We start from the raw sequence: 23884 nt of genomic DNA, 5'->3' as shown, positions 1-23884 counted from the left end.
ATTTTTACTACAGTAACAGCCTTGCTCTTGATACATATGTACCAGTTTCTTACCATCTACAGTTTTTCACCTGTATGTTTTGCTCTCGTAATTAGAGACCTCTTCAAAATTTTCTTTAAGCTTCCTTGGGTCTTCTGTTGCTACATATTATTCCACTCATATGAAAATATCAGTCTTCCCACAATCAGGACTCAGAAGTGTAAACATTGTAGTTAGCATGCAGTATTCTTTGAAACCATATCTAGATGACAGTTGGCTTAAAGTGTACATTAATATATCATCACCAATAGATGGAAAATACCTGTTTCTTTATCAGATGTTCCAAGTGTAAATGGCTGGCAATAATACTGAAGAGCCCTTTTACATGTTACAAGGGCTACATGAGGCCAATTCCAGTATCTTAACCACATGGTAGCTGTAATGTGTAACCCAATCCAGTGATGATTTTTCACTCCTGGATCACCAAAGATGTAGCAAAATTGTTCACAAATAAGGTGGCTTGCCTTCTCATCCTTGGGAAAGTCTTGCAAGACAATTACAAAATGGCCAAAAATGGAATGTGGAGATGACAAGATGTTGCTTCTGATGGAAATGCAGTCTGTAGGGATATAAAAAGTGCAGTTGATCAGCTCTAATCTTGTGGCAGTTTTTCTCTCTTCCCATCTTGGGGCAACATGCACCGTATTGTCCTACTACACCTATGGGAAGTCATACATGAGGCTATCATTGGGTTACAAAGATACGAGTGACATGCTTTCATTCCTATCTGTCCTGGAGCTATAAACCTAGGCCTATTATGTACTTAGAAAACAATTGTTGGAATGGGATTTCATACCCATTCTGCTGACATGGCCACTTGGCTGCTTGCTCTGACCCTAGCTTCCCTAGTTGCAATAGTGCACAGCTAATATTGCTGGGAGTTCCAAATGCTGCTATTCTTGGGTTTATACTCAGTTTTTATATTAATTTAAAAATAAAATAAAATAATAAGGCTTAATTTTCTTATGCCCATTCCCGTGATCTCTTGAAATTGCATTATATAATAACCAGAGTGGCAGTGTGGTTTTGAACTTGAGCGGTGCCTTTGGAAAACAAGGTTCAGATACCTACTTGCCCACAGAAAAGTCACTGGGTGACCTTGAGGAAGTCACAGTCTCGGAGGAAGACAAAGGCCTTCTGAACAAATCTTGCCAAGAAACCTTGAGCTAGGTTCATCTTAGGGTCACCATAAGTCGGAAGTGGCTTGAAGCTATACAACAACAAATAATAGCTCTAATAAAAAATAAATTTGGAAAGAACATTAGGCATAGATTGTTGGCTGAACTTTACTCTGTGGGTTGTATTTATAGGTGCCCTTCGATCAGTAGAAAGCTTCTTCCACCCTTGTAAGGGCTGTTTCAACTTAACATATGAGTCCAACATGAGAAAAATGAGCCCAAATCTGGGGAATTCTTTCTTTTATGCAAGGTTGTTGTTTTTTTAAACTTTTCATGACCTCATTATTAAGACGGTTTCTTTGTTGTACTGGAAGTTATACACTATGGCCTAAATCCAACTACCAGTTCAAACTAGAGTAAATTCACTGAATGTTGAGCCACAACTCGTGTACATTTAATTGGTCAATAGGTGTACTCTAGTTGGAACCAAGAATTGGATTTATTCCCGAAGCTTAAAACAGCTGGCACGCACCCCTTTTTAACATGCAACTTCACAATCCCTGATACATGGTATCTCTGCAGTGTGAGAACTACATTTTCTGCTTCAGCTCATAGTCTTGTGAATCCAAACTTAGTTATTTTTAACATGGGCCTTTATCTCTGAGTCCTAATAAGATTCACTGATCTCGTTCACTATATTTTTTTTATTGAAACAAATAAATCCAATAAAGGAGTTTCTGCATTAGCCGTGTGCAAGTGCAGGAGCTCCACAATAACAACAGTGATGATAATACCAATAAAATCAGTTTGTATTAAATATATTGATGCATTTATTTAGTCCTACTGTAAAACTGAGCATTGTGTTAATATGGTTTATATGAATCATACTGCTGGAAGAAATGGCTAATTTATTTTAGCATATGCATAAATAGCTACCAGTTTTCAGTAGAACAAGCTAATGAAAATGATGCTATGAAATTGTCTGTTGTATGAGGAGTGATGGAGGCAAGTTTATTATTGGCTGAGTGCTAAGACATGAGTGAACTGGCCATCACGCATTTGAACTTTTGAACTGCTAGTTGTTTGCGTGATTTATTGATTTTGATATCTTCTTGTGCTAACATGTTCTCTTATTCATTCATCAATCCATCTATTTCTTTATTTGAAACATGCACAGGCAGTATGGAGACAACTTAGCAACTTCCAAATTGAGTTGTTTCAGTAAACTGAAAGCAGGTTTTAGTAAAAGCTTATGCCCACATTCTCGTTTAAAAACTGGATTGTTGTTTTAACTTCTGTGGTCCTACAAGTTGTGCTGTTAACCACCCAGAGAATGTTATTGTGTGATATATAAGTAAATAATAAAGTAATTACAAAGTAAGTAACAAATAGATGGCCAGTGTGTTGTAGTGGTTTGAACATGACTCTGGAATTCAGAGTGCGAGTCTCTGAAGCGACACACAACAAAAACAATAAATGGATACAGAATTTCAAAATGGTGAAAATTAGTTTTGAGGTTGCTTGACTTTTTTCTGCTCTCTTCCTGTATTCTGTCCTTTTTCTGCTCAGCTGTATGGTCAACTTAGTTTGTTCTGTCTATCTGCCATCATACCTTTGTTCTGCCACTCTGCTCCGTCTCCTCCACTCCTAGTCTGTCTTACCTGCCTGGTGTCTGACACATGGCGAACATCACTGAATCCTTTTGTCATTTTCTTTCCCAGAGAAAGTCTGCTTTGTCTCTCATTGTCTGATGAATGATGCTGACTGGTAATGCTTCAAAATACTTTAAATGACCTGACCTCATGTCAGGTCTTCCTGGCAGGATAACCACTTTAGGCATTCTGCCTACTAGTTTGGGGAAGATGTGGAAACTAATTTCCCTCTTACATGTGTGACCCCTCCCTAACCAACTTTGAATATGTATCCTTGATCCTCAGCTCACACCTCTCAATACTAATCTCTTAGGTTGCAATCGTGTGCCCTGTCCAATTGATTTCCTGGTCTTTCAGGATTTCCAGAATTTAAGTGCTACATAAGTGTGACTGATGTCAGTGGAACGTAACTTTCACATAAGAAGGCACAGGTTTGCAGCCTTCTTGTGAGGCAAGTCTGCTTTTTTTCCGATGCTGGCAACTTCTTTTGTAAGTGGCATTGGGCTTTCTAAATAACAGTTGGTATAAAATGTGTGTCTTTTGGATCGTAGCTTGTTTGGGGTGTATGTGTCGGGGGGGGGGGTGCCTTCTTGCCTGGTAGATACTTAGTATTTCTTCCAATTAAATAATTTGACACCTGCCTTCTCAGTTTTGAATAAAAATGCTTCTAGCATGTAAAGCTAGCAAACTTGCATGTGCTTGCCCTCCATGTTTATTTAAAGTGAAGCTATTCCATGGATGTGCTTGGACTTTACTAGCGCACTTGCTCTTAGCACTTAAAAAAACCAACAACTCTCCATTGTTAAACCGGTTTAATTTCATATCCTGCTAATACATCTGTAGGAACACTTTTTTTAAAAAAAGTATCGTAATAATTATCTTAGCCTGCATGTTACTGGGATGCTTTTCTTCTTTTTCCTCTTGTTGTATTAAAAATGATGTAAAGGGAAAGCCTTTTCAATAGAAGTTTGGAAGCTAGAGATGTGTTTCATCCCTTTACCTCCCTCCCTTCCCCTTTTCTGTTTTCATTAGAGAAAGCCTGTTTGAACTGGAGAACAAAACTAGTGGGAAAGGCTAAAAAACAGGGCTGACACCAACACCATTAGCTGAAGGGGGGGGGGGGAGAAAGAGAAATCCGTTTCATTGCAACTATGTTATTGTTTACTTTACCATACACATCCTAATATGGTTACCTCCCTGTCAAAGCGGCTGAGCCAGGGGCTGAGGGGCCCCCTCAGGGAGAAGCTTCTCACTGCTTCACAGACAATAAGAAACAAACGGCACAACTCCACAAAAGGCTGAACTCCCGGAAAATAAGTGTCAAGTAAATCTTAAAGAACTTTGCCTCCTGACATGCAGCACTCTGTATGTAGACCTGCTTGATGCCATGCTGCCCAAGCTCAGATGTGTGCCTTTGGAAATAGAAGTCACTGTGGTTTTTTCTTTTTTCTTTCCCCCCCCCCCCCACCTTTCCCTTTCTGCCTTTTTTCCCCTTTCCTTTAAATTAATTTTTTGAAGGCTGTGAATTAATTCCTTCAGATCTGTCTTTACATGTGCCTTCCATGAGTGCTGTTTGCCGGAGCCTTTAAGCCACCAAGGTAAGAACGTTGATTTTAACCTGGGATGTTTGTCACTGAAACCAATGTTCTTCATTAATACAGACAATGCTTTTAAAAAAAATTAACCACCACCACAACAACCCCACAGTATGCTGCTCAGACCTTCCTCCATCCCAACTAAATGTGGAAATGTGCTGTTTCTCTCGATGCCTGTTGTCCTTTAAAATGTCAGTAGTTTGCAGAGGCTGGTGGAACAGAGGTGCACTCGCTCCTGTGTAAACAGTGGCACAGATGCAAATGCTTTGCTGTGGCCAATTGTCAGCTAGACCAATTTCTTTAAAGGCTTTACTGTTATTTCTTCCTCATTATCGTCATCTTCTCTACTTGTGATTGCTCTGAACCCTTGGCTCTTCCCAAATCTTCACGGTCTTGAGGCTTGCCAGTTATTATATGCAGGACCAGAACAAAGGTAGGTTGTTCAACTCTGTGCTCCGGGGGGAGGGACAAGTTATTTTTGGAGGATTGTCTTCCTAGTGCATGACTGGCTGACCTAAAAGGAGGGGGGAATCTTCCATAGAGAGTAGGGAAAGAGTAAGTGTGCACACTTAGCAGCTTTTCATAGTGGCTTTTATTTCTGGGCAATTTAAAGAGAAAATGCCTTTTTAAAAAAAAGAAAACTATTTTTTAAAAACAAACACCAGGATTAATACTAGTCCATATTGTCTTTCTAATAAACATGTCAATAGTTTATAATGCAGTGGTCTGCGCAATAGACAGGATTTTGTACATTTTCCTTTCTTTTTAGGTAGTTGTCTAAAAAGTTCAGATTCCAAACTTTCATCGGTATGTTGTTTTTCTACTAAATAGGTCTGAACTTTTCAGACGGTGTTCTTTTAATATATCTGGCTTTATTCATAGCTTTTTTAAAATGTTGCATTTCTTTATTTTGCTATAGACCATATTCTTCTTAAGAGTGTGTAGACTTTAGTATAAGATAAAAACAAAACAGTCTTCAGTTTAGTTCAGAGAAATATAATAACCTGACTGTTTTTATGCTGGATGTAAATAAGCAAATAAGCTGATAATAAAGTACTGCAAGTAGACTTCAAGTTTGTGGACTCCAGCAGCGAAATGCATATATATCAGCAGAATTATGTGAGAATACTTAGCAGCATACTTGTACAGGTAAAGAAAGGTAATTCTTGATTTAAAAAAAAGGCTACTTAGAATATGAGCCAGCCAAAGTTAACCACTAGAGTCCCACAGATTTCAGTTAGAAAATTAAGTGCATGCTTTCCAAATGAAATACATTGGATTTTAAAAGCGCTTAACTGTCGCCAGACTGTTCTTTGTTTACTTTGCATATTACTATTATTGTCATTTTTCAATGATTACTAAAATCCTTCTATTCCTAACTCTCTTTGTGTAATATGTGTTCCTTTTTTAATTTTACTTGAGCTATTTAGACAGATATTAAGTAATCTGAAAGCTCTTTGAAATAAAATGCCAATTCTGTCTGTTCTCAAATTTTTAAAGAAAACATTGTAGCTCCAAGAGAATTCTGGAAACGATGCAATTTGAAATAATAATATACACAGCACATATGCAATAGTGCTCTATCATCATCATTTACAAAAATGTAGAAATGCTCTTTTTTAAAAAAAGAAGAAGCTGTATATTGTGTGTAATTTTGATTTTGGGGGAACATAAAGAGAAGTAAGAGGAATTAGTAGCCTTTAATTAGATATGGAGAAATTCACATTTTACAGGGATTTATGTTAGAACATGGAATGGCGGGTGGCTTGTTTCCTCATTATGAATACTCTCTGCACATAATGAGGTTCATCATTAGTTGATGGAGTGAATTTGCCCTAGCTCTACCTTGAAAGGCACATAATTTACATACTACTTCAGAGCTCAGGCTTTAATGGATTCCTCGATGAATAAAATGAAAAGCTACTTTCTTTAAATTTTTGAACACTGTTTTGATAATATCGATTTAATAAGACATTCAGTTTGCTTGTTAAGTATTTTTTGAAAGTGCTTTCTCAGTTTTACCAAAAAAATTACATATTTTAATGTTCAGAGCTGGATGGGGATAGTCCAGTGACACAGATGTAAATATAAAAGGGGGAGGGAGGGTATTTTCTTTCACAGTGCCGATTCCTTTGGCACTGCCGCTTTGCAATTATGTCCATGTGTAGTTACAATTGTTATCCAGATGAGCTGCCAGAAAGCTCACTTATAATATTTTAATACTATGCAGCTTGCTTCTTGATTCATTAAATTGCATTTGGCATGAGAATGATTTTTCTACTGTACATTTACTGTATGCGTTTTAGAAATGATTGATCCATAGAAACACATTACTAGCTCTCAGGCTGACATTGACAGAACTGCTAGCTCCACCTCCTTATCTATTTTAATGAGAGGAGAACACCCCCCCCCCCAATGAAGAAACAAGGAAGGAGAAAGAAAATAAGAAACCTACCTTTTCTGGTTCAGTGCCACCTCCAAAATCTGCTATACAGATGCGATTAGATTTAAGGGAATTGAATTGTAGGCCAGCTATCATGTTACCATGTCATTGACTTGCTGGATGACTGGTACAGAAGAGAGTGATCAAGATAGCCGCCTTCATAAACCTTCCGTCCGAATCCCAGGCCTTTTATCCATAGACTGATCAATTCCAGAAAACTCCATCACATAGCAAGTTCTCTAAAGTTCTCTTCCGGCATGGAATATTTTTCTAATATCTTAGGGGCTTATTTAAAATAGCATTTTTCAGAAGCAGTTTGCTTGTGGCAAGCAGGTTACCTGCTTATTGGAAGTCCTAGCAGTTCAAGGTCAAAAATAGTAAATGGGTTTTTGCCATTGGTTGCAGTACAGAAGAATAAATACAAGGTGTTCAGATTTGTATTGATAGAATGTTGTATTACTTGAAAATGATGAGCACATATTAACATTAATAGAATAATCTATGCCATTTTCCCTTCTTCTTCTTTTTTTTTAATTTTTTCAATTTAGCTTTCAGACCTGTCTGCTTGAAACTCTTTTCTCTGTTCTAAAACATATATTTGTTTAGGGAGTTTTCATTGAAGTGTACATGACAATTACAGCTGTTCATTAACAAAATTGGGTATTTGTTTTAAACTTTAACCAATCACTTTGATATGCTAATTATGGTGTAATTTAATTTGAGCCCTGTAATGATGATGCCGTTATTATGGACATAAATGATGCAGTTAAACTGAGAGTAATCTCATTTGCATACTGTACATGCCAGTAAATTAAGCCCTTTCTTCGTCTGCCTCAGCTTTAATTTTCCACTTCTTTTCACACAGCGCCTTTTCAGCCACTCTCTTATAAGCCCACTTTGTAAGAGTCCTGATGACTGTTTGATGTGGAGAGTTGGTGCACCACAATAATGCAAGACACAAGATGTAACATTTAAAGGATTCATTATCTTACTGAGTGTTCCCTTAAGAAGCTGGGATTAACAGGGAGTGGAAGCGTCTTTTCAGCGTTCAGTATTACAGGCCTCCAGATAAACAAAATGCAGCCTTTGGGTACCAGTGCTATCCTTAAGAAGCTCATGCACATATAGTGACCTTCCACAGTGTTTTGTACTAAGCGTAGAATTTAATCTTAGTGTATTCATCACCTTCTGTACCATCTGTGTAGATATGGACATGTGTGACAGTAAAACTGGCAAATATAGTGACTGTACTACGGATAAAGTTAGTAAGATACAAACCTTCAAATCTTTAAAATAAAGCCGAGCAGCTTTGAAATACTATCTCGGCCCATATTAGATAGGTATGGTCATTAGCTTTGTGTTAATTCAACTGTGCATGTATTTTCTTCTCGTTTTAGTTTTTTGTTCTGTTCTGGATCAAAGGATGTACCAATTTTATTTTTGTATTCTTCCCTATTCTCCATGTTAACACCGTAATACCATACTGCGTAAGCAAAATACAAATATGTCAACTTGAAGTATTTCTAAAATATGCATATTACATTGCTAACCCATGAATCAGTTTTCTTGGGTGCAGTTCCATTGGCCAATGAAATAAATGGGTTGAAGTGTGGATCCAAAATTACAGTGAGAAGAATTATGTTTAATAGGCATTGTTTAGTTGTATTTTTTATTTGCTTGCTTCCTTAGTAAGATGGTTGCGTTGTTAACTACACTTGAAAGGAAGCACGCTGGTATGCTGTGAGAGACTTTCACTAGCTAGATTATTATTAGGCTTTTGGAAATTTTGTCTTGAACAACATCCCATGACCAAAAATAGATTTGTGCTGTTGCCTGTAAACATCCACATTAGTCATTTCCTGGGTGAATAGTATAAAAGGTTGAGCAATACCACGCCATTGCCTACCTCCTCCACCCTTTTAATAGTACACAGCAAACAAAAGGGAAGTTCTGTGTTTGGTCTGCCAACTGTCCAGTATTTAATAGTTTTTGCCTGTTTTCCATATACTTTTTGTCATACATTCGTTCATGGTATTGCATGTCATGGCAAGGCAGTTTTTTGGTTCTCCTACTTAAAGATCCAAATCCATGAAGTTCTCTTTTTCTTTCATCCTTTCAGGTGCTCACTCTTCATCTTTTGAACAGAATAATAGCATTTGATCTCAGCAAAGCTTTCTTGTACCCTTAGAACTTGTAGCATCACATTTTCTGAGGTAATCTCCACATCTCTTATGAACATAAGCAAAGCTCTACTTAGCCAAATGTCTTCATACAGCCTCAAAACATCATACTGAAGTTGTCGTCCTCACTTCTTGTTGCTTCTCCAGGAACTGGCATTCAGTACCATGCTCCTTTTCAACTGGGGGATTCCATTTGGCTGCCATGATGAACAGCCATTATTAGACCTCCATGATTTTTTCTAGTTCCCTCTTAAAGATACCTGAGCCAGAGTTCTTTATTTTGTTCTGAGTTCTTTAGATTAGTTATCCATTGTATAAATCAGTTATCCATTGTATGAAGCCGTAATTTCTTCTAGCTGCTATTCAGTTTCATTGATGGAGTTCTTTTGAAATGGAAAAAAGGAGAACAAGTTTTTTATCTACTTTCTCTATAACCACTGTAGAAAAATAATTCAGAAACCACAAACATGTTTTATGTACATAAAATCCTCATGTATTTCAAATGAAATCTTCTGAATGAAGTCTCAGTCTCTGCACCCATGTAGAATTTTATAAACCTCAGGCTTGTTTCCCCATAGATAGATAGATAGATAGGGCTGAAATACATTGGCTTTTCCAGATCAGAGTTGGGATGCTACCTTTTCAGACCATGTTGCGTACATGTTTATCAAGAGACATCAACACCAGAATGGGGAATCCATGGACTCCTAAGTATGAGACACCAAGGCGCTTCAATCATTACTTCATTGTAATTTTTTCATAGTGTCTTTTTATTTTTAGTGGCATGAATTATAATGCGAATGAGAAACTGGAATAGAGAAGAGCCCACTGAAATTCAGATTACTATAAGGACACAGAATTTTTTTTAAACAAACTAACAACCTAATCCAACTTTTAGAGCCTTAACACACTCTTAGGACAATACATGATAATTTGTAAAGGAATATCTCCATCTCAGTAGCATACAGTTCTACTTACTTATATAGGGAATATTTAACCATCCTCTAAATGCTGTAAAGCATTAATGGCAAGCAAGAAAATATAAAATTGTAAATATGGTCAAGGCTAGTATTTTCTCATATTTCATCTTATGAACTAAAGAGCCAATCTATGAAAATCTTGAGATGCTTCCTTCATCTCATCCCTATCGGATCTTACTTACAAGTAAGTACTGTATAACTTAAAAAAATTCTGCTATTGTTTACATTAGCATCTACAGTTTCATAACAATTGACAAATGATGACAGTATTGTTCATCTGTGGGTTCATTTTACTGTTTCCAAACAAACAAAAAATCAAAACAACGTCTTGTTTGTTACATGCACGCAGATCCAAATAATGGAGTTCTTTCCATTTTAGCAAACACATATATGGTGGATGGTGGTTGTGCAACCTGTGGTCTTTAGGAAGAGGCTGTCTTTTCTTTCTTCTTCTTCTTCTTCTTCTTCTTTTTTTTTTTTTTTGCACTAACAACCTCCTATCACTAAAACTGGTTTGGTCCAGATTGAGAATTGTATCTCCAGAAGCCTAGAGATAGTGAGGTTCTTAATTCAAATATGGTTTGGGGTCCCACACAGCTTTTTTTGCTCCCACATAGCATTCTAATGAAATTATAATTTTGACCTGCAGGTGTTCAGACAGTTGAAAATCGAGCTAGGTCCCAGGTCCCAGACCTTGTGGATGTTTTCTTCCACCATACGTATTAGCTGAGTTGGAGATAGCATACATCAAAGCTACATCTATTAAGAAAACTGGCCATCTTTTGAAGAGGAGTTCTTGGCTTCACGTTTCAGTGGGCGTACCTATGTTCTTCATGCTCTGTAGTTTTGCTTCATTTTTGTTACAAGAATATAACACACACACACACACACACACACACACACACACAATGTCTTTCCCAGTAATGCCTTACATATATGTAACTGCAGAAGAATTATGTGGCCAGTACATATAGAATTATACCACAACTCCTAAATATCACTCTTATGTTGTAAAAAAATGGTGTCTGAATATTTGACACATCCTGTGAGGGAAAAGAAGAACACAACTTTATTGGCCCTTTGGTACTTCATTTGTTTGGTTGCAGTAATTTTTCTGCAGAGAAAATATGTTTTGAGGCTGAAGATATCTTTTCTGCATAAACTACAGCAGTACAAGAGACAATGGCCTGATACAGACAGGCCAAAATAAAGCTGCTTCGAGTCACTTTGGAGATATGCTGTTTAAATGATACATGCGTCCTAAGAGTCCAGAAGCCGCACCAAAGCCATGCTCCAGTCCTAAGGACTGGAGTGCGGCTTTGGTGCGGCTTCCAGACTCTTAGGACGCATGCATCATTGAAACACCATACCTCCAAAGTGACCTGAAGCAGCTTTATTTTGGCCTGTCTGTAAAGGGCCAATGTTTTCTGATTGCCCCGTCACTGTCTCTGCACAGGAACCAGTATTTGTATAAATTTAATACATTTCAGGTAATTATATGAAATATATGTAATTTGTAGAAAAACACAGATTCCTGTGCAAAATACTGTTGTGTTTTTTTTGGGGGGGGGGTTAGAAAACACAGAAGAACCACATACAGCAGTCCTTGAACCAAAAAACTACAAAGGAAGATTGGAAAGAGAAATGGCAGAATTGGAGTATATCAACAAAGTTCAGTCCATCAGCAGTGCATTGAGCAGAGACAATTGTTTCCTGGAACAATACAACACTAGTTAACTCCCAGCCTCATAGGGGCTCTCTTGTCCAGTTCATCGTTAGATGGTATAGAAATGCACTTGCTATTGGTATTGCTATAGAATCATATGGCTGTTGGGAGATGCTAGAAGGTGCTGATGTGAAGTAGAGAGAAAAGGCCTGAGGAAAGGTGGAAGGGCTGAGGGAGAGCAAGGCCTCTGCCTGTGGGCCTGTCTCACTATTAGGAGTTTATCACACTAACAAGATCCCGCAGGAAAATGGGAGTTAAATGTGATTTAAAGTACATTCGAATTTAAACAAAACTTGCAAAGTCAGGGAGTTTATCACATTGAATTGCTTCTAAAATGAAATAATGTGAAGTTAAACTGCAGTTAAAGCAGAGAACAGCGGCAGCTTTTTACTTTCGGGATATTCCAAAGGTAAAAAACTGCCGTTTTCTTCGCTTTAACTGCGGTTTAACTTCACATTATTTCACGTTCTGCGATGTTGCATGATAAACGTCAGGCATTTCCGGGTTTTCTTTGCTTTAAACTGTGTTGAATTCCCGTTTTCCCATGGGATCTTGCTAGTGTGATAAATTCCATTGTCAGGGCGTCAGGTGTGGAATATGTTATGCTTGGCTAACATGATTATAATTTTATAACTGATACTGTTAAATTTGTTTCTGGAGGACCAGTTTGTCCTCCTTGTAGTGATCTTCTTTTTCATTACTGTTCCTTTCTTTAAAATAAAACTTTTCCTTAAGTACCCTGCCGCTTTTCACTCCTGTTTTTCATAGGCCTTAGTTCGGCAAGTTCCTCACTGGTTGTCATAACAGTCTCAGCAATGTCCCAATGCATTGTGGTGGTGTAACTTGATTAATCATTGGGTGGTGGCAGCAAATTGTTTTGGGATTAAAAGTGGTCTCAAGGGGTCCCATCCAGCTCAACAGGAGTGGAGTGGGACTATAGAGAACCGTCCCATGGTGGCAGTGGGTTCATCTGCTTATGGGGGAATGTAAGACAGGATAGGTAGAAGAGAAAACCTTCACACAGAGTGCTGTATAGGTCAGTAGCTGGGCTTTCCATTCCACCAAATGCATGTAAGGAAGTAGGCTCAAGTCTTTGCTTACTGATTTTGCAGACTAACATGGCTATGTCTTTGAATTCCACATATATTTTTGTGCGACTGAATTTTACTGAACAAATTCTTGAAGTGTTCAAATTATTCTTTTTTGGTCAGGGAATTAAGAAAAAGGCCAATAATTTGCATCCATATTTATTTGTTAAAAATGGAATAGGAAGAGTCTCACTTGTTGCTTTCAAATATTTCATTTGATTTTCCCCCCCTCTTTCATTCAGTCTCTCTGGCAGAATCAGATAAACTGGACCATTTAAAAGTTACTTAGAAGTTGCTATTCCATTACACCACAGCCAAGTGAGAAAAGGAAAGCAAGGCTGCCTTGGGCTTTTCCTCAGCTGTCAACTGTTGGCAGCCCTTCTTCCTTCAGGATTCTTGAATTCTTCAGTCACAAGTGGTGCCGGATTTTGTCTCTCCCTCCTGCATACCATTGTCCTTCTGTATTCATAAAATGGCCAACTAATGCATTTGAGCTTTGCAGCTGAAGAGTAAAAATGCTTTAAATAAAGAAATTAATAATAAAAATAATGACACTCTGCAAGTGACTTTATGTCTGACCTTATCTTAATTCTAGAGATCTCTCCTCCTGAATTAACCATTTTATTGTACCACTCATTTTAGGACTTTCATCCATGCAATGAGGTTCTCACGGTCCTTACATGTGGGTTATTTCTAGGATTTGCATCCATGTAAGAGGTTCTCATGATCCTTACATGTGGGATGTTTTATTGTTTTGACAGTGTAGAGTGTGTCCAAAACTCTATGTGTGGTTCACACATCATTTCTGCAAACTGAAACAATAGACAAAAATATCAAAAATTTCAGACAATAATGTAATTATTTATGACAGTATTATCTGCCAATCAAGTTGACGTAGACTTACAGCAACCCTATGACTGAGAGACCTCCAGGTCACATTATCCCCATCAGCCCTACTCAGATCTTGGAGACTTGGAGCTATAGCTTCCTTGAATGAGTCCATCATCTGGAATGCAGTCTTCCTTTCTTCCTACTGCCTTCTGCCTTATCAAACATTATTGTCTTTTCTAGCAAGTCATGCTTTCTCGTGTCCAAAATATGACACTCTCAATTCAGTCATCTTGGCTTCTAGGAATGTGTTTGGCATTGTAGTTTATTTAGTGTTCTTCATTAGCTTTACTCATTTTTTATATTAGCAGTTCATGTGCTACTATCTGCTCCTGGTCTTGTTTTTGCAGAGAGAGTGACACTTTTCCATCTTCTGTTCCCAATTATGTAGTTTATTTGATTTCTATATTTGTCATTAGGTGGTATCTAGGCATACAGTTGCCTCTTTATTTGCTTGAAGATTTTTTTTGTGATTTTCAAACTGTTGGCCTTGCAGCATTCAAGCAGTTGCACTCCTGCTTTAATGCTTGACCCTAGTCAAAATTTTCAAACAATTATTATACTTTTTCATTCTAATTGCCTATGATCAATGAGAAATCTTATTTTGGTGTGTGATCAATTTCCTCCTGGACTCCAGCATCAAATCTTTCAATTTCTTCACCTTCTGCCTCTGTAATTGGAACATAACTTGGATTATAGTTATACTGTTGGGTTTTCCCTGAAGTATTATTGATGTAATTTAGACAGACTTTGCATTCTATTCTTTGGCTGATTTTACTATGTCTCTCTTCCCTATTAATGCCACCCCATTTCTTCTTAGTTTTCATTTCCTGAGTAAAACACTTTGTAATTATCTGATTCAAAATGTACCATTCTTCTTTTTATAATGGCCATGGAAATTCTGATTTAAAGAAATCAAAGTGCCAACAATACAAAACCATATATATCATCTGCGTGCTTATGCGGATGATGTCGTAATTTTCTTAGATAACCCGATAAAAGGCATCAAAACATTGGAAGAGATCTTAAAAGAATTTGGTGATATTGCTGGTGTTAAACTGAATAAAATAAAAGTGGAATATTAACCAAAAACTTAACATCAAAAGAAATCGACACACTTAAGAAAAAAAACAGAATTTTAAATAGTGAATAAAACCAAATACTTAGGGATTACAATTACCAACCAAAATGTTGACCTATATAAAAATAATTATGACAATGTCTGGAATAATGTTAAAACAGACCTAAATAATTGGAACAACAAACAACTGTCACTTTTGGGTAGAGTGGCAACAATTCAAATGTGCGTACCACCCAAAATGCTATTTTTATTTCAAACATTGCCCATACTGACAAATAAAAAAACATTCATGAGCTGGAAAAAAGACATGGCAAACTTTATCTGGCAGGGGAAAAAACCCAGAATAAAGATCGCAGTCATACAAGATAGAAAAGAAAAAGGTGGGCTTGGTCTCCCCAATCTTGAATTATATTACAGTTGGATTCTGCTGGATAATCATAAACTGTTAGAATTAAAAGGAATTAAAATGAAACAAGGATGACACGCATATTTATGTCATGACTCTGCCCAAGTAGATAAAGAATTTAATTTACACTGTGTAAGGAAAGCAATATTCAGAATCTGGAAATCTTATAAAAGTTTTTTCTATCTAAAAATCCCATGATGGGCTTCTCCACAAGAAGCCTTCCATAAAAGTGAATTCCAGGGAGATTGCAAGTTGATCAGATATGAAGATCTATTATGATACAAAGAGAGAAATCAAAATTAAGTCGAGAGAACAATTAGAACAAGAAGGGATAATAATTGACTGGTTCCACTATCTACAACTAAGAGAAGAATTCAGCAAAGACGTTAAAAGTGAAGGAATAGAGACAGAAAGGAAAGATTTTGACAAAATTCTAATGGGAGGTATGAAAGGTTTCATTAAGAAAACCTATAAATTACTCTTAGAGATTGAGCTGAAGGAAGAATCCATTAAAGAAACCATGATAAAAGGGATGCAAAATATAGGCAGACCAATACCTCTAGAAATGTGGGAACAATCATGGGCATACAATCAGAAATTTACCAAATGTAATATGTTAAAAGAAAATTATCTAAAAATTCTTCACAGATGGTACGTAACCCCTTCTAGATTATCGAAGCTGAAAGAACACTTGGGTGTCAACTGTTGGAAATGCAGGGAAAAAACAGGAACCATGTACCATGTATGGTGACAATGTGAAAAGATAAAAAAATACTGGAAAAATATACATAAAATTATGCAAGAAACCTTAAAAATAAACCTTCCTCTTTTGCCAGAGTTGTTCTTACTAAACATTGTGGGAGTAATACAAGCAAAACTGACACATAACCAGATCAGTGTAATATTATACATGATTTCAGCTGCACGCATGGTTTATGCCAAATATTGGAAATCAAGAGAAATACCCCCTACAAAGAGTGGAAATTAAAAGTACATGAGTTACTAATAATGGATAGATTGGCAATGTATATAGGGGAAAACAAATCAAGAATTCAAAAATAAATGGAATAAGGTTAGGAAAATGTATTAGTTTAGCAAAGGTGATTCTAGTCTAGAAACAAGAATATATCGAAAGCAAGGTACAAACCCTGAAGAACAGAACTTTATATTTACAAAAGCTAAAAAGGGATTAGTCAAATAGATCTGTTTGTTTTATATAGTGATATATAGAAACAATGCAAGCTAGAAATTGATAAGTTTTTTTCTTTTTCCTTTTTGCCCTTTTTCATGAGTTCATTATATGTAATAACCTTCCCATTTCCATTCTTACTGCATATTTTTAATGTAATGTATCACAATCAATAAAAATGTTTAAAAAATGTACCATTCTTATCCACTTTAGCTTGCTCACCCCAAGTACTCCAAAGTGCATACGTTTTAGTTCTTGTTTTACTATGGAGTTTATCACACAGGGCAGTTACCGCTGCCCAAATGCTACTCGAGTGTTTCCCAAACGTTTCAGAAATGCCGGAGGTGGGATCATTCATCACGCTTCTGAAACGTCATAGAGGCTTCCCGCTTTTCTTCCGTCGTGGAAGCGTTTGTGGGGAAGCCTCGGAAAAGCCATTTTTATTAATGAAAGATCCCTTTAATAAAAATGGCTTTTCTAAGGCTTCCCCGTGAACGCTTCTGTGACGGAAGGAAAGTGGGAAGCCTCTATGACGTTTCAGAAGCGCGATGGATGATCCCACCTCCGGCACTTCTGAAACATTTGGGAAACACTCAGGCAGCATTTGGGCAGCGGTAAGTGGTCTGTGTGATAAACTCCAATGTCTGCTTTCCCCCGATTCATGTTTCTCACATTCCATGTTCCTTTAAGATGTGTTGTGCAGCTTCATACTGTCCTTTTACTTCTCAGCATCTCAACAGCTGAACATCTTTTAAGCTTGTGTCCAGTTGTGTTGTTAGTCACAGCAATACTCATAGTTGTCCTCTTCTCTACCCCAATGATTTGTTGAGCACTACCCAAGTTTCAGCTTGTGGCATCTACCCTTGTTTGATTTTGGAGTTTCTCATCATAAATTTTGTGTGGTAAAGGACATTCAGAAGGGGTTTACTGTCCCTCCTTTTGTTCAGTACTAGCAAGTGTTTTGCATGATTCCACTGCTGTTGTCATGGAGAAAAGCTCTGCCAGTGCCTCTTCCCATAGTCCTGCTGCTGCCCAGTAGCTATTTGACACATTTAATGTGGATCTCAGCAAAAGCCTTTCTGACATGGGGGGCCCTGCAGGTGGCACTGCTGCTGTTGGTATAGCCTTTTGCCTCACAGAAGAACACAATTCCACCACTGTAGAAAGGTAGTACCATTGGTAGATTTCATAGTGTTGATACAGTGCTATCTCCCTCCACCTTCAAGAAACAGTGTAGGACTTTAGAGGTCACAATCAGCACTTTGAATTGCACCCAGAAACACAGAATCATGGAGTTGAAATAGACCCCAAGGGCCATCTAGTCCAACCCCCTGCCATGTAGGAACACACAATCAAAGCACCCTAAACAGATGGCTATCCAGTTTCTGTTTAAAAACCTCCAAAGAAGGAGACTCCACCACACTCCGAGGAAATGCATTCCACTGTCGAACAGCTCTTACTGTCAGGAAGTTCTTCCTGAAATTGAGGTGGAATCACTTTTTCTGTAGTTTGCATCCATTGCTTAAAATCCTATTCTCTGGAGCAGCCATAAAGAAGCTTGCTCCATCCTCAACATGACATCTCTTCAAATATTTAAATGTGACTATTATGTCACCCTGGAACTTTCTCTTCTCCAGGTTAAACATACCCAGCTCCTTAAATTGCTCATCATATTACATGATGTGGTCTGGCAGGACTTGATGTAGACCGCAATAGTTGCATGTAGGATGTGGGATTGTTTCTGGCCTTTCCACTCCAGTTAAAACAAACCTATGTACCAATAGCATGTATGGACCAGTCTTAGGACATTATTGTACATGGCCCAATTCTCACAGCAGCCATACTTTTAATCAATCCCATAACCAAGTCTGTTGCCTCCATTGCACTCTCTTCCTGAACTCTCCGTTAACCCTGCCTTCCTGCCTTGTGACCTACCCAGCTTGCCTTTAGGGCCCTTTGGTTGGCCCAATAAAAGTATTATTGTTTGGATGTTATTGTATTTGCTATATGGCCAACTTGGTTACCCCTAGATGTTTTTTGAAAAACAAAATACAGTTCCTGATAAAATGATTAGGAACAGTTACCGCTCCATTTGTAGTGTCCAATTTTTGAACAAGGCATCATAGTAAGTTGTGCCTCCTCAGAGTTTGGTTGCATCTTGTCTCCTGTGTGTGTGTGTGTGTGTTTTTTTTTTTTTTAATTTGAACTGCAGTACAGTAAGACTTCTGACCACAGATTTTTTTTATCCACAAGGTCAAGCATCCACAGCTTGCAAATATTCTAGATATATCCTTGATTTTGCCGTTTTATATAAGGGACACCGTTTCACTATGATATTGTATGTAATGGGAACATGAATAAACACGGACTTTGGTATTCACGGGGGGTGGGGGGAGGTCCTGCAACCAAAACCCAGTGAATACTGAGGGTCGACTGTATTATTGATATGATTGTGACTTGCAGCTTTACACTTGTGTCTTGAAAATCCCGGAGAGGATATGGAACTCTTGAACAGAGTTCTTGAGATGGTTGGGAAGTGGATATGGGTGAATGTGTTGAAGCTTAATTCAGACAAGACACAGTGCTGTGGATTAAAAAAATGAACAAACCGGTTGATCTCAATAAAAACATGCATTCAGTTCATGTTTAACCCATGTTTAAATATTTGAATGGGTTTGCGCTGTCTCTGAAGCACTGGGGGTTCTCACATTTCCAAAAGCTCCTTTTGCATCTGCCTTGACTTTGACCACGGAAAAAAACCAACAAAATAAAACTGCCTGAAGAGGACTTTGGAAATATGCTCTGCTGTTAAGTCCATAGTAGAAAGTTTCACAGCTCTGAGCCAGTTGTGAAGAGCATGCCTCTGTATACACCTTTTGTGTATACTATGATCAGGGCTTCACAGTGGGTCTCACACTGCTACCAAATCAGGATCTGATGAAGAACTAGAGCAGATGCCAGGTATTGTGCCTGATCCAGGGGATGAGGAAACTGTTGTACTTAACATATTCCTTATTGGTTAGGAGCCTACAGTGAGAAAGAGACATGCTAATCTTGTCTCTTTAGGGGACTGTGGTTGTCTAATCAAAGGGGAAGAACACAAAGACAATGGGATAGAAGGTGAGGCTCAAAAGACTGCCCTTTATTTCCAGTCTTCATTTTGAAGCATGTTGCTTATTTTGAGCTATCCACAAGGCTGTAACATTGGATTGTTGCACTATTTCATAGGCCCCTTGTCGGGAAGATGGTAGTGTGCCACCTTAAGTCACTACACTGGGAAAAAGACAGGATACAAGTAAATAAAATAATAACAAATAAGAGTATAGGTGAGACTGGGAGATACATATATATGTGTGCAAAGGGAATGGGGGGCATACCTTGTAAATATCAGAGGAGGAGAATTTAATAAATCAATGTACCACTGCAGCTTTGTTTGGGAGAATAAACTACAACTATAGACACTTGGCAGGATTAATTTATTCCTTGAATATTGCATCTCCATGTGCTGCATGACCATTAATATGTGTTTAATATCATCAAATTCATGTCAAAGGGTCAGCTACATTGGATGAAATAGCAAGAACAATTATTATTTCTGTTTCAAATTAGAGAGTCTAAGAATTGCTGCTGTTAAGAATGAGAAAATATATACAGTGGTACCCCGGGATACGAATGCGCCGGGTTACGAATTTTTCGGGATACGAAAAAATCCCATAGGGATTTATTGCTTCGGCTTACGAAGGTTTCTTCGGGTTACGAAAAAACCGCGGCGCTATTTTCCGCCACCGGAGGGCAGCAGAGAGCTATTTTTCCATTAGCGCCTATGGGAATTCGGCTTACGAAGGTATTTCGGGTTACGAAATTAACCGCGGAACGAATTAATTTCGTAACCCGGGGTACCACTGTATTTGAAACAGAAGTTTTAAAAGTTCAGCTGTTTAAAAGAGTACATAGGAAGACTCAGAAGATTCCATGAAAAGTTTGCCTGTAAGAAACATTGAATTCAACCGCAGTAGAAACTAAGACCAAGGGCTCATCTATACATAAATGTATTACTCAAACTGCTGTGGATTTTCACACATTCGTATCAACATTTAATTGTCTTCATTTTCAAGAGCAAATTCACATCTATTTGTCCTCCCTCTACCAAAAACGTGTAGCCATACAAATTCATGTGAAGCAAACAGATGGCACATGTCCGACAATGCAGATACTCATGAATACTCCAGTAAACAACTGGATTACTTTTTTTTTCCAGCTGAGTTTATGCATTTCCTCTCCCTCAAAAAGCATGAGTTCCTCCAAATGGTGTGTGGCCAACTCGTAGTCTATTCAAATACAAAGAGAAGTTTTTAAATCATGTGGAGAAGCCCTAGGTTTTGTATGCAAATTCCAGTAATCTAGCTATTCTGTTTATAGAATTTGTTAATGAATTATTTATTTGCATTCCCAACAGGGAAAGGTTTTGGACACGTCATTGTTTAAAACGTTGCCCAACTTCTCAATTTCAATTGTTTTTACCACTTTTCATTTAGAAAATTTACAAGCTAAGTTTTATTTAGGTATTCACATCAGAACCATATAGGATTTGATTTGTGTCCACCCCACAATATAACATAGTTTGTAGAATTAATTAAATGCTTTGGATTAATGTAGTACCATCTCCCCCATGTTTATCAGCACAGATTTCTGCCATTTGAGTGACTAGTTCAGAAACAGTATTGGTTTCTGAACTAGAGTAGAAAGCCCTATAGCTTCGCTGTTCACAGAATAAGCATACACTTTGTAGACAAGAAACAAAATCCTGCCACCATCACCCCTGCCAGAAGATTGTACACCTTTGTGTTAAACTGTCCTCCAAGACAGACATGATAATATTTTAAATAGCCACATCTACAAAGGTATGCCTCAGCCTTTCCCAGTTTTAGGCCCCCATATATGGCACTACAATACCCATCGTCACTAGCCATTGTCCATGCTGCATGTGTATTCTGTTCCAATAATATCTAGCGACCTCATAATTGGAAGAGGCTGATGTAAGGTTCAGGTTATCCACAAACCTAAATTAAATTGAATTCTATATGCTGTCAGAGTTGAAAGATGGTCTGATTTCCTCTTCAGTCTTATTTTCTTGAATCTTTTTTTATAATTTGGAGGTAATTTGAATGATTTAAGGGATTTGTTGATGGGGTGGTCCTTGGCAACATTTCAGTGCAAGAGTACCAACAGGACTTCCACAAGTATGAATGTCTGTTTATGTAATATGAGGGAGCTCCCCCCCCCAGATCTCATGATCATTCTCTAAAGGAAGGAAGCAGGGAATACATTGCATCTGAATTTGCAATGTGTTTCTCCAGAACAATTGTTAAATTATTTTTGATTAAGGTTTTATTAAATTTAAAAGTATACAATATACACAAAAAGAATGCAGACCAAGAAATTCCAGAATTAAATTCCAAGTACATCGAGCAAATTGTCTCCTATCTCCATATGTTTGCTATACAGGTTTATTAACTCTAACTTAAATTCTTTTATATTTGATTCATCTTCTTGTTGTCCTATCTTAAAGTCCATCTTCATTCTTTCCTAGTTTCATGTCCAGAACAATTTCAATGGAAGAATGAAAGTGGATGGTAATTTTAAAAAATTGCCACTGGCATTTATTTATTTATTTAGTTTGAAATGCTGAATTTGTTGCTAAGTGCACGAATATTTTCATGTGAGTGCTTATTCAAAATGGTTTTATAACTGAAGCATGTTTTTTGTGCCTTTATGTCTAATTAAACTCTTGATCAACCTTTTCAGTAGAGATCAAATAACTGGAAATAAGAGAGTATTTGCTAATCACCAGCAAGGTGTGATAGCAAGCTGCTGTGAGAACACTGTTGTTGTTCCATGCCTTCAAACCATTTCTGACTTATGGCAACCCTAAGGCGAAGCTGTCATGAGGTTTTCTTGGCAAGATTCTTCAAAGGGGGTTTGCCACTTCCTTACCCTGAGACGGTGGCGAATTATAGACCGCCGCTTTGAGGCGGTCTGCCGCCGCCGCTTGCTCCGTAAGGGAGCCGTCGCAGCCACACCGCGCGGCTCCCTTACGGAGAAAAAAAGAAGCTCCAAAATGGAGCTTCTTTCTGCGGCGCCCTAATGATGTCGCGAGGCACCACTGGCACACTCGCGACGTCATTAGCGCCTCGACACGTTCGGACGCACAGCGTCCGATACGTAAAGATGGTGCCGGCCGTGTGGAACGGCCGGCACCATATTGTACAGACAGAGTCCGTATTAGAGCCAGGGGCGTCTAGAAGAGATGCCCCTTTTTTAAAATGGGACATCCTGCGGACGTCCCAAGTGGCGGTCTATAACCCGTCTGAGAGAGTGTGACTTACCTACGGTCACCCTGTGGGTTTCATGGCCAAGCTAGGAATCAAACCCTGGTCTCCAGTCATAGTCCAACACTCAAACCACTATGCCTTGCCGGCTGTCTATGAAGTTTATCACATGTGGCGCTTCCGTCCAAACGTCATCAAATGGGGCGGAAGCATCACCAGTGTGATCATGCCGTAGGCGCTTCTAAAATGCAACTGAAGCGTTATCACCATGGAATTGTCACAGAAGCAGCTTTTTTCTTATTAATGGAATAATCCATTAATAATAAGAAAAGGGCTTCTCCACTGATGATTCCATGGTGATAACGCTTCCATTTCACTTTAGAAGCGCCAGGCATGATCACACTGGTGATGCTTCCACCCCATTTTGATGAAGTTTGGGCAACGGAAGTGCGACATTTGGAGCTCTCAGTGTGATAAACCCCTATGAGAACATGCCCAACGCCTTTTGCTTCCAAGCTCTGATTGTGAAGGATGTGGAGCAAGGTTTGGCTTGGCTTGGCAGGAGCTTCAGTGCAGAAGGACAAGTAATACTTTTGTAAATGTTCTCCTCAAGAAGCTGCACTATGGACCATATTCACTGCCTTTATGTCATTAGATCCATCAGAAGAGGTTAATTCAGCCTCTTTGGTAGAAGTGACATTGTAAAATATTTCCTTATGGAACTAGTTGTCTTCTGGGCCCTTGTTTCCCTCTACTGTGGGCCATTAGAGTAGATTTTACTAGAGTGGTCCAATTTCACTGAAACAATGAAGCAGTAGAAATCTTAGCACTGTATTAAGCATTTTCTTTTTTTTTTCTTTTTTTTTCTTTTCTTTCCCTTGGCTGAGGCTAGTATTAAGCCTAAATCAACTTGTTAGTACCATGTAGTGTAGATCCATTGAATCACTGAATGTTTGCATTTGGGCAAATCCCATTGTTTAAGTCAATCTGTTCCAGTTGAAACTAGCAATTAGACAGAAGCCTTATTACTCAGGTAGGTCAGATGGGTAGTCAGTTCAACCCTCATCTTATTAGTAGTTTTGGTACTACTTCAACTTAGGCTGAGTTTACTTGACATTTCATTTTTCCTTTGCGATTTATGGATAATTACTACATTGCTAGGAAAAAGCA

The 23884-nt window shown here is 38.1% G+C and overlaps 1 protein-coding gene across 11 annotated transcripts in view; it reads left to right on the top strand.

Annotated features, from left to right (window-relative positions):
• Window positions 1–23884, top strand: part of FOXP1 (forkhead box P1) — a 705387-nt gene that overhangs the window by 350224 nt on the left and 331279 nt on the right. The window contains exon 1 of one of the 11 annotated variants that reach the window (XM_042452072.1): window positions 4082–4241. The exons of the other annotated variants lie outside the window; for them this stretch is intronic. The gene's annotated coding sequence lies outside the window, so the exon portion shown is untranslated. Of the gene's footprint in view, window positions 1–4081; window positions 4242–23884 lie in introns of those variants that run through there. 11 annotated transcript variants of the gene reach the window in all.

Source organism: Sceloporus undulatus, chromosome 2, assembly GCF_019175285.1.
Source record: "Sceloporus undulatus isolate JIND9_A2432 ecotype Alabama chromosome 2, SceUnd_v1.1, whole genome shotgun sequence".
NCBI classification, from domain to species: Eukaryota; Metazoa; Chordata; class Lepidosauria; order Squamata; family Phrynosomatidae; genus Sceloporus; species Sceloporus undulatus.
The sequence above is the reverse complement of the archived record's forward strand: the minus strand, read 5'-3'. Positions and strand labels throughout refer to the sequence as shown.